Source organism: Citrus clementina, unplaced genomic scaffold (genome assembly GCF_000493195.1).
Source record: "Citrus clementina cultivar Clemenules unplaced genomic scaffold, Citrus_clementina_v1.0 scaffold_5, whole genome shotgun sequence".
Classification (NCBI taxonomy): Eukaryota; Viridiplantae; Streptophyta; class Magnoliopsida; order Sapindales; family Rutaceae; genus Citrus; species Citrus x clementina.
The window spans coordinates 5,181,539-5,193,137 of NW_006262201.1; the positions used below are offsets into that span (position 1 = coordinate 5,181,539).

Here is an 11,599-nt window from a genome sequence, read left to right on the forward strand (position 1 = left end):
TTACATAGTAAGAATTTTAAGTTTTACAAGCCTTATATATTTCCATTTTATTTTCAAATATCACTTTATTAATTTCGTTAAAGTTAAATCTAATATATATTCCTAAGGAGCTTTAGTATATGAATCATAAAAGATTGTTTTATTGATATCCTTTTATTGTAATTATAAAATTTTTATGTTACGAAAAGTCATAACTTTTATTATAATAATTATTAGTGACAATAAATAAATTATTACATCAAATAATATTTAATGGGAAAAATGAGAAAAAAATTCATTCTATGTTTTTATATTTCCATTATAAAGACGTGGTTTGGGATAGTTTAACTTAAAATTTTGACACAATATTTGAGTCATTAATATCTCATAGTCCAATGGTCGATACTGAAAGTCAAAGCAACATTTCATAATGTTATATCATCTACCATTGAATTGCACGAAATTAATAGTTTAATTTTGTTAAAAAATTAAATCAAAATATTTGTCATTCTATAGTTATATAGACATATATATTTTTCAATAATAATTGGTGAATAAAATATTTCTCATTTGTTGTGACTCATATAGTATTATTAATAAAACATATATAAAATATTTTATTTCAATGCCTTCTATTATCATTATTATTTAGGTATTAATGGTTTGTAATTAAATTCATACAATACAAATTATTATAAGACTTTATGTAATATCTTTATATAAAGTATTATTGAAATAACATTACTTGTTAATTACATTTATTTTAATGCTATTAAATATATTTCAAGTACTAAATGTAAAAGTAAAAAAAAAGTAAAATTGTAAAGTAAGAGAACTAATACATTATAATTTTAATTCCAAATTATTTATATTTCTTTCATTTTTTTGGTGATTTAAAATATTTATCAATTGATTGATAAAAAATAATTTAAAGTACAAAGAAATATCACAACTTGCAGATTACTTGTTACATAATTATTTATCTATTAAAATTAAATTAAGGGTGAAGATTCTAATATTAAATCCAACGACCCCATTATTGAATGTGAGATTTTTATCCATCATAATATAATTTTTTTTACAATTAATTTAAAAAATTTATATTTACTTGCAATCTGAAGATTACCTATTATGATTTAAATAGTTAATTTTTTATTTACTATACCGAATGAGCGGTAGAGATGAAAACTCTAAAATCCAAGAGTCCACAACAATCCCATTATCAATGTTGTAAAAACTCATACAATATTATAGAGAAATTCTAAACAAAATGTTTAGAGAATAGGAATGTTAAATGGGTATTAAAAATAATATATACTTCATGATCAATTATACAATGGTCTTAATATTATATAAAATAATGAGTATTTTAATATAAGATATTAAATTTAATTAAAACATATGTGGTCAAGTATTTTTTAGATAACAAACAATCTCACCAATGAGTGTATTGGTGTAATTATGACATTTACTTAAGTGTATGTATTTAGTTGTGTTATTTATTATTGTTATATCATGTATGAATTTTACAATTGCAACTAATATATTTGATTTGTGTTAAATAACCTACTTGATATTATATTTTACACTGAATGGTAATAGATTTTGGAAGATTTATTTAAAAAAAAACCATCACATTACAAATTTAAAGAAGGGTTGAAAGTAATTTTAAATAAAATATATTGTTTAACTGAGATTGCTTCAAACTCTAAGGGCAGTCACTGTTATTTTACAAAAATTCTCCCACATACCTTTACTTTTAAATTATTTTTTTCTTTAGTACAAATATTATATACCATAGATTAAATCCAATGATACACAATTAAAATATTATTGATACTGTAAAAAAATTACAAAATCATAGAGGAACCCTTATTTTTTATTAATAAAGATTTGCTCGCATTTCAATTATATATAAGGCCCTAACGGCATGAACTGACATAGCAACAACTAAAGGAAGAAAAGAATTTTAAAGGAGAGAATAGCTTTGGGGAAAATAGTTCTTTCGGCACATTATTCAAACATCTATTAGGCTTCTTAGAAGCCAATAATAGCACACGATTCACATTACTAACTACTTATGAACAACACATCACTAACTACTTATGAACAACACAAAATACGCAGAGCAATAGTGCATGGAATACATAATTAATGGAAAAGATGGGTAATATTGCACGTGTAGTTAGTGGATCACATGTCAAAACTAGGTCCCTGCGTGATCCAAGTACGTGGGAAGCTTTGTTGGCCGTTGCTTGTTATCTGGACACGTATCATGTATGTTGTTGAAGTGTGAGCCTAAAATTAGGTTCAAGAGAAAGTATTGCTTTGTCGGTTTGTGTAATGAGCTTTGGATGTCTTGTCGACTCTGATCTAAGCAACATGTAAGCGGAATAAAAAGTGGAGCAGACGACGACAACCACATTTGTCAGCCAAACTTCGAAAATGCTGTGAAAAAACTGCTCGATTTCGGCACACACAGCCATGATCATGGCTTCAGAGCAAACACTAGGCAACATCAGGCACAGGAACATTGTCAGGTTACTAGCATTTTACTCAAACAAAGAAACCAATCTGCTTGTTTATGACTGCAAGGGAAATGAGAGCTTGAGGGAAGCATTGCATGGCAAAAGGGGGGCGCTTTTTGGGTGGAATTTGAGGTACAAAATCGCCATTGAAGCAGTTAAAGGCCTATGCTACATTCACCATGATTTCTCACCTTTGATTGCTTGTAGAGATATGAAATCAAACAACATTTTGCTAAATTCAACCTTTGAAGCTCACGTCACCGACTTCGGCCTCGCCAAATTCTTGATCGACGGCGGTGCATCGGAATGTATGTCAGCAATTGCAGGGTCGTATGCACCAGGTATGTACATTTCACTTTCTTGCTGTTGGATCACCTCAGCCAAATGGTACGAGCAGAACACCGATAATGAGTCTTCTACGAACAAGGGCCAACCAGAGATGAGTATCAGCCAGAGGAAGGTACCGAGCAGAGACAAGTACCGAGCAGATATCCATTCCCCAAAAAGCGGGAACACGATCTCACAAAATCACGACAGTTGCGCTATGCCCAGAACCGTTGGGGGAGACACGGTGTTCCACGTTTACCCCCAATATAGCAGTTGGAGTCCCATGAGGGGCTGCCACTACCCGAGATAAGGGGGATAAAGAATAAACGGAAACGTGGGACAGCGGCTATAAAAGAGGGAGGAACCCATGAAGAAAGGGGACATAAAAATAGAGAGAAGGGAAAACTCTGCCACATTAAAACCAGACCATTTTCAGTACAAACAGTGAGCCAATTATAAGCAACTTATCGAATCTTAATTGCATCATTTTCCCGTAAATACCTTGTACTAACTTAGGCATCGGAGGGTTTACGCCGGTAAAACCACCGGCGTCTCTGATCCACTTTTGTGAACGCAGGCTTAGTGAGAGAAGGAAGGATAATTCCAACTTCAGTGACTAGAGCGATCGTTGAAGCAAGAAGAAATTGACATCCACACTATTGACTACATAAACGTTGGTGAAAAGATCTGGTCGGGTAAAGGGCGAGCAGATTTCAACATCAACATTAATTATTATTATTATTGTTGTTGTTGTGTTGCAATTTTAAATTTCAATAAATCAACGAAAAATTAACAAAAATGATAAATTATAACAAAAAATTTGGTTATTATATCTTACAATTGATTTCAAAAAGGTCATCACCTATAATTTTGTTTTTAACATGCTTAATTTTTTTTTTTTTTTTTTGGTGTGAGTTGTTATGAGGTTGACTGGTAGTTACTTGGTTAGTTAAGTTAGTTAAATTTGTGTATGAAGATGTCAAAATTGTGAATCATGATATTTTCTCTGCCGTTAGATTGTCATGAGATCAGTTTATTAAAGGATTAGGGGGAAGGGAATTCAAACAGAGCCTATCAAATGATCATACCTGTTAGTTACAAACACGGTAGATTTAACGATTACAATGATCTTAGAAAAATTGTTAAAACGCAATTTGAGATCAAGATAACTAACTAGAAAGGATTTGTTTTTCTATCTTCCATTTTTTTCGTGATTTATGACCACTGATTCCTAGCACTAGTTTCCCATGACTAAATCGACGTTCACAGAGTGGTATAATGTACAATGGTATAGTACGAAAAGTACTTGATAATAACCATCTTTGCTAAAATGATAGCCCCAGATTTCACTGGTGATTTATGAAACAAAAGACAGACAGGGTAAAAATAGAATTTTACAGGTAATCACACCCACTTAAGATTTACTCGGACAAATCACCGCTTTATTTTATGTTGTGGGGTCCACAAATCTGACGGTCAGAGCGGTCAATCGGACAATCTAATGGCATTGGTCGTCTAAAACTATTGTTTAAACGGCAGTGCATTGATTGTCGTGACAGCTAACCGACATTATGCACGCATGCATCTATCAAGTGAAAGCCAAATGTCCAAATTCCAAAAGGACCAATTCTTAAACCCTTTTTTATCCTTAAACAATATTAAAGACCCAATGACTTATGTAATGTTACGTGTACAAAATATTTTTAACCTCTTTTTAATAGTCTCTCTTTTTCTTAATAATTTCTTTTTAATTTTCTCTATTACATAAACTAGACTATCCTAAACCTAAAATTAGATGTGTTTTTTAACATTTAACATTTGTTCAAAGTATAAAATCTTAGGCATGGTGTTTTGAATTAAATATTACATTATTAATATTGAAAGTGTTATTAATTTTATTTTTGTAGAACACGCGTACAAATTGAGAGTGGATCACAAGAGTGATGTATACAGTATTGGAGTTGTTTTTTAGAACTTCTCACTGAATGTTGTCCGGTAGGCGACTTCGGCGATGGTGTATAATGGAGCAAATGAGCAATGAATGGGAGGAAAGAATAATTTTTAAGCATTCTTGATCCAAGGCTAACAATGGTACCAAAAGAAGAAGCAATGCACTTACTCTTCAATGCAATGCTAAGCATTCAAGAAAATAGAATTGAGAGACCAACAATAAGAGAAGTTGTTCAAATACTATTCGAATTGCCTCGTCATTCCCCCGAATTTAACCAATCTTCATCTTCTTCATTGGAGAATTTTGAAAGAGATCAAAAGGGTTTCCCTAATAATAAATTGAAACAAGATCTTTGGGTTTGAGGAAACTTGATTTTTTTTATAAATATATTTGTTCGTTTATTAGGGCTTTAATTTAATGGTGTTTTTGTTTAAGTTAGCTTGATTTTGTTATGGTATTTTTATGTTCAAAGCATATCTTCTTTTATTTTTTGTTTTTCCTCTTTTGGGCTTAGATTAGGAGGGAGAGAGAGGATTTGGCGCCAAAGAGAAGTTTGATAGTTTATGGGTACTTGCATGCTCCTCTTTGTATTATATTAGGGTGGTAACATACATGAAGTTTATATTTCATTGCTCTGTGCATATCTCTCTTTTTTATTTTTTAATTTTAAGTTTTTATTTCTCATTCGATATTAATTTTAAGTGATATTAACATAAGGAAACAATTTTTATTTATTAGCAAAATGAAAATAGCACTATAAGCAATGTGTGAGAACAATAAAATTTGATTTTTTTTTTAATATTTGAGAGATTTTGCATCCTTTTTTAAATTATTTTGTTTTTAATAAATACAAAGTTAAAAAAGTAAGAGCTTATTGGCCCATGCAAGTAGGAAGGTCCAGCCCACATCGTAATTGTGGGGCCTTGGACTTTGGAATAAAGTACTGGAATTAAAGAGAGAGGGGGGAGATTATTTCATCACTGTCAAACAGCGTAAGTCATCGTAATTGAGATTTTCTAGTTAATGTGTATTTTTGTTACCCCCCACGCCAGCATTCCAATATCTTTGTAAGAATATTTCTGTGGCGACAAAGATTTTGTTAAAGCGAACATTTAAAACTAGAATCTTCCCATCAAAACCATCTTTTATCCAAAAGCAGTATTTTGAAAGACCTATAAATTAACCTTCCAAGGCATTAAATAGAATGAATAAATCAGTAAAATGTATGCTTTTCTCGATTCTTAATTGTATGTGTTTATCTATACCTTAAAAAATGAACTTAGTCAATGCAAAGCTATGGATGTTTAGGCCCCAAAATTTTCAATTCTGTTTTTCAATCTAAGTAATGGAATCACTATATATAGGACTAGCTGGGGTGCGGCCCCTAACTAACTTTGTAAAATTTTTTGAAAATAATTTTAAATTAGATATTACTTCCTTTGAATTTAAGAAAGCGCTTCACTTTATATTTTATTTTAAATTGGATATTACTTGTGTTTTAATTATGTAATGCTTAATACTTACCTTTAGTTCAAAATTAAATTTATTTACCCATGGTTAGAGATGGCCATTGGGCTGGCAATATCAAGCACAAAAACTAAATTTGATGCCCAACATGAGCCATGGCACAACAAACGTGAACCATGGGTCATGTTTTAAAATTTTTATTTGTTAAACACGCATACTGCATAAAGTATTAAGACTCAAACCTAAAATCTAAGTATTGAGAAGGTTGCCTATTAATGAGCGGAGTTATGCCTAGATTTCAACTGTCTCTCAAATAATGTTATTTTTAAGTTAATTGAGTAGCATTTCTATATATTCTTTAAAAATGAAATTATTAACGAAGATTCAAATCATTCAATTAAATTTAAATTAATTTAGATAATAGATTTATCAATGTAAATTTACAAATTTAGAAAACAAAGTAAATTTTAAAATCAAAAGATTGGAGGTGGGCCTATAATAGGCTCATGCTTTGTTGTGCCAGGCCACGACACGGCCCATGTCGTTCCTAAGCATGGCATTTCCCGTGGGCCAAAATGATTGAAAATTAAAGTGTAATATTGTAGTTTTACAAAATGAAACGGAGCCGAAAAGAGGACATTTTAACTCTCCTCCAAATTCACTAATCATCTTGATTATAAAAACATTCTACAACCTTCAATAAAGAACATGAAACGCTGTGATAATAAGAAGTTATTAAATTATAACATCCAATCATATACATACTATTTGATTGGAGAAAAAGAAAAAAGAAAAAGATCAACATATAAAATATTTCTCTCTCATTTCATAAAACACATACGAGCTCTTGAGATTGAATCTGTAAAGGTAATATTGTTGATCTTGTCAACGACTATAGTCACATTAATTATCTGCTTACACCAGTAACTCCTTGTTACAGGAAAAAAACCATTTACCCATGATAAAAGAAAGGAGAAAAATTATTTAGCTAATTACAATTGGAGTCCTTTTTGTTCGTTAAAAATCAAACAAGTTAAAGATTTCAAGTTCCGAGACATAATTGTCTTTGTTTCCTTCCTCTCTTCTTCAGCCCTTCTCCACGTTCGTCTCTTTTATTTATTTGTTTATTAATTTAACTTCCCTCTAATTATGGTTATCTAATTCCTTCTTGCTTTCTTCTTCTACTCAAATAAATCGATAGCTCTCAAAAGGAGATCTCTGTATAGTTTGCTTATTGGAGTTAATGATTTCAATAGATATTATATGTATGCATGCATGCACAGCTGATCCGCTTCAATAACTACTCTTTCTTCTCAAATCAATTAAATTAAGGGTCTTCCTAAATTACATTTTCTGGAACTTACATCTCAATTAAAATAAAATAAAAATTGCATAGAGACTCACTTAACCCACCACTCACATTATTATTTTTACATGTTTTAATTGAAATATAAGTTACCAAAAATATAACTTAACAAAATCCTTCAATTAATGGTTGTTTGATGATGTTTTCTGATGTTGTATCAGCTTGAAAAAGTATGTTTTATGGTTGTGCAAATTTAATTGGTTGATTTTCTACAAACCTATCTTATTATTAGGGATGGCAAAAATCCCCACGGGGACGGGTACCCTCGGGGATTTTCCCCATTCGGGGAGGGTATGGGGATAATTTCATACCCAATTTCTTATTCGGGGAGGGGACGGGGAAATTTTTTTACCCAATTTCTTATTCGGGGAGGGGACGGGGATGAGGTGGAATCCCCATCCCCTACCCATTTCCCCATTTTAATTTTTAATTTAATTTTAATTTTTTAAAATTATTAGTAAATAAATTATAAAATTATAAATATTGGTAAAAATAAAAAATATCAAAATATTTATATTATTAAACTTTTAGGCCTAATTAGCTAATTAAAGTTCTAAATTTTTATTTAGGACATTAAAAAGACCGAGTAGATTCTATTAGCCAAACATTTTTTTTTAATTTTGATATTCTTTAAATATTTTAAACTTAAATCTATTTTTTATTTAATTTTAGATGTTATAATTGTCCACAACGAATCACAATTTTAATATCTAATCTAATCTAATCTAATATTTACTTTTAATTTGCTCCGATTTAACTATTGTGTTGTAAAGGGAATAATTCACATTTATAAAGTGCCCACGCCACCATTGAAAAAGTTAATTTTGAATCTAAATTCGATTTTATTTGTAACAATTTTGTATTAGACTATTAATTTGTTCATGATAGTTTGTAAAATAAGTTTGTATCCCTTGCATGTTGCGTTACTTACTAATTTAATGTATGTGACTTTTGTAATAAATATTAATGTAAGATATATTTCGAACTTTATTTTTATTTGAATTTTTTATTTTAATATGATTAACTCAAAATAAAAAAAAATGTATTAGTTATTCGGGGATCGGGGACCCTCGGAGATCCCCTGTTATTATTCGGGGAGGGGATGGGGATTCTCTCAAGTAATTCTGACGGGGACGGGGAGGGGATGGGGACATACGCAAAATATCGGGGATGGGTACGGGGAGATCGGTCCCCTCCCCTCCCCTCCCCATTGCCATCCCTACTTATTATTTATTAGGACAAAAATTTTACGTGGAGCACGTGACGAGACAAGAAGAGGGACAGAGAAAAAAAATCCAGAATTTTAAAATTATTATTTGTTTATTAGGGCTTAGATGTTAACAATTTTGAAACTTATTTTGTCAACAAGTGGTTGTGGATTAAGAAAAAGAAAAAGAGTTGAATTTGTTCACATACATTGCACGTGCCAGAAAATGTTGAAATTTTAAATTACAGCCTATGACTTGACTACTTAATCAATAAAAGTACGCCATAATGGATTGGACTTGTGTCATTCAACCCAAAAGATTGTCGGTCATTTTTTATCATTATTTTAGCCATGATGGATTGGACTTGTGTCAGCAGTGTGGCATGATGACTTTAGCAATTTTAAAAAATTAATTAATTAATTAACCATTTAGTTTTTGCATGCTCAAAACATGAGATATTTTAAGGTAAAATTTAAAACACCAAAACAACACAAACAAATCAGCTGTTAGCAAGTAGGGTAATTACCAAAATTTTATCCCAATTTCGTGATGTATGCGATTAAATATAGTGTCTATTACCTGCAATTATAAGTACCACTTTTATTACGAAATTGACCCCTAACACTTATTATTTTCTATTACATAAAACATTGAAATAGGTATTAAGTAAAATTAATTATTATATTAAATTTTATTACCAGTTAAAGGATTTAGGTATAATATGTTAAAGGTGATTAACGTTAAACAACTTATACTCATCAACACGACAGCACTTGTCTAATGTACTAGATAATGTTAATGCAATTGTTATTAATAGTATTATAGTGGTCGGGGATAAATTTAATATATTTTCACTATTGATATCATTTTCTATCAAATAAGAGTGTTTCATTAATCTCAAATGATTACATTGTTCATATCATGTATTACATGACGTACAACATAGTTTTCATAATTGCATTAAAGTATTGTTTTATGGTAACCCATGTTTGGATGTAGTTTCTGATTGTATTGCGTTTATTAAAAAATATAGTTAATACAATAAAATGTGTATAAACAAGTTCATGGAAGGTGCAATTTAGGTTGTATTGCATTAAAATAATATTCATATTTTAAATATAATCATTTAAGTTTTTATTATTTAATAAATTATGAATTTGTTAAATTTTATTTATATTTAAATAAATATAATAATTTAAATAATAATATAAGATATAATAAATCGAAATATCTAATAAGAAAATAATAATACGCTATTTTATTTTCATTACATAGAATTGTTTTATTATCGTTATATTGAGTAAAAATAAATTTATAAATTTTATTTAATCATTTATTATTTACAAACACGCTAAATTTGAACATAAATTTAAATTAAACAATTATATTTGACATTATTATCATATATTATAATAACTAATAAATAGAAATAAATTATAATATAATATAATATTATTAATAAATAACATAATTATGTAATATTTTATTATTAAATCATTTTTATTATAAAAATTAATATATAAAAATAACTATTTTATACTTAATTTCAAAAATTAATAATAAACCCTAAAATATTAATGAATTTAAAATAATATTAATTTAATTTTAACATTAATATAATATGATACTATTTTATATAATAGAGTTCATATTACACCAAACAGTGATATACCTTAATACAATACAATATAACTAAAATAATATAGTACAAAACAATGTGCCAAACGCATCCATAATGCTTACAATCCAATATATCCTAATGTTAATTGTAAGTGTCTCATATTATAACTTTTTTGGAATTATTAAATACAATAACAAAAAATCTAGCAACGTTTTAGCTGTCCCAATTTAATTATATTGATTTTGGATTATTAGTTATATTATTTTTTGATTATTGAATTTGCTAGCAATTTCAATTGAATCTGTGGCTATACTTCAAATTTTATCACTTAAGTGTAAACTCTTCACAATATAACATATTTTTCTAATGAAACTAAATTCAATATAGCTAAAAAAAAGATACTATATTTCAATAATAATTTGAATTCTATTTGTTGCTATCAAAAGTATTAATGTACTCCGAAGAATTGAATTTAAAAAATTATAGTTAGTCTAATTACTATCTTATTCTATTAAAAAGATTTTAATCCATTTTACTTTAATTGATTCTATAACTTTATAATCCCTAGAGGCCTAAACCAGCACTCTTCAAAATTTAATTTTTCCCACTTTTCATAGGTCCTAGAGCATTCCCTCTTAGATTTTTAATTTTTACCCTCCACAAACAGTCCTCAAGCCATTTGTTCAGGTTGCCCATCATTCGAAACAAACCAATTCAGCCAGTTTCCCATTCGTTGCTACTTTTTGACAAATTAAACATCATATGTTGGATAAAATTTTAACACATTCGGATGCGGATCCAGATGCACCTACATTCGGATTCGAATCTGAATTTTACCATCCGTAATTTATTGTGCTATAGGCAAAACACAAAATGCATGTCGTTCATGGCTGCGTCGACAATGAGAGGGATCACTCTAACTTTGACCATTTTTTCAACCGGATTCAACTAGCTCCAACAGGTTAACTTGTATTTATAGTAGCTCTACGTGCCGATTTCTACATGATACGCTTGTCCAGTGTCTTATGTTTGATATCTCATTATGTAAAGGTAACAAACTCCCTATAACTATTATTAACATGAATTATTTTAATAATTTTAGGCTTCTATCAAAAGCAAACTGCCTCTTCGTACGACTCTGGTTTCACATCG

At 29.4% G+C, this 11,599-nt stretch overlaps 1 pseudogene; it reads left to right on the top strand.

Annotated features, from left to right (window-relative positions):
* Positions 1-2,469: 2,469 nt before the first annotated feature.
* On the top strand, positions 2,470-5,147 carry LOC112097815 (annotated as a pseudogene).
* Positions 5,148-11,599: the final 6,452 nt, after the last annotated feature.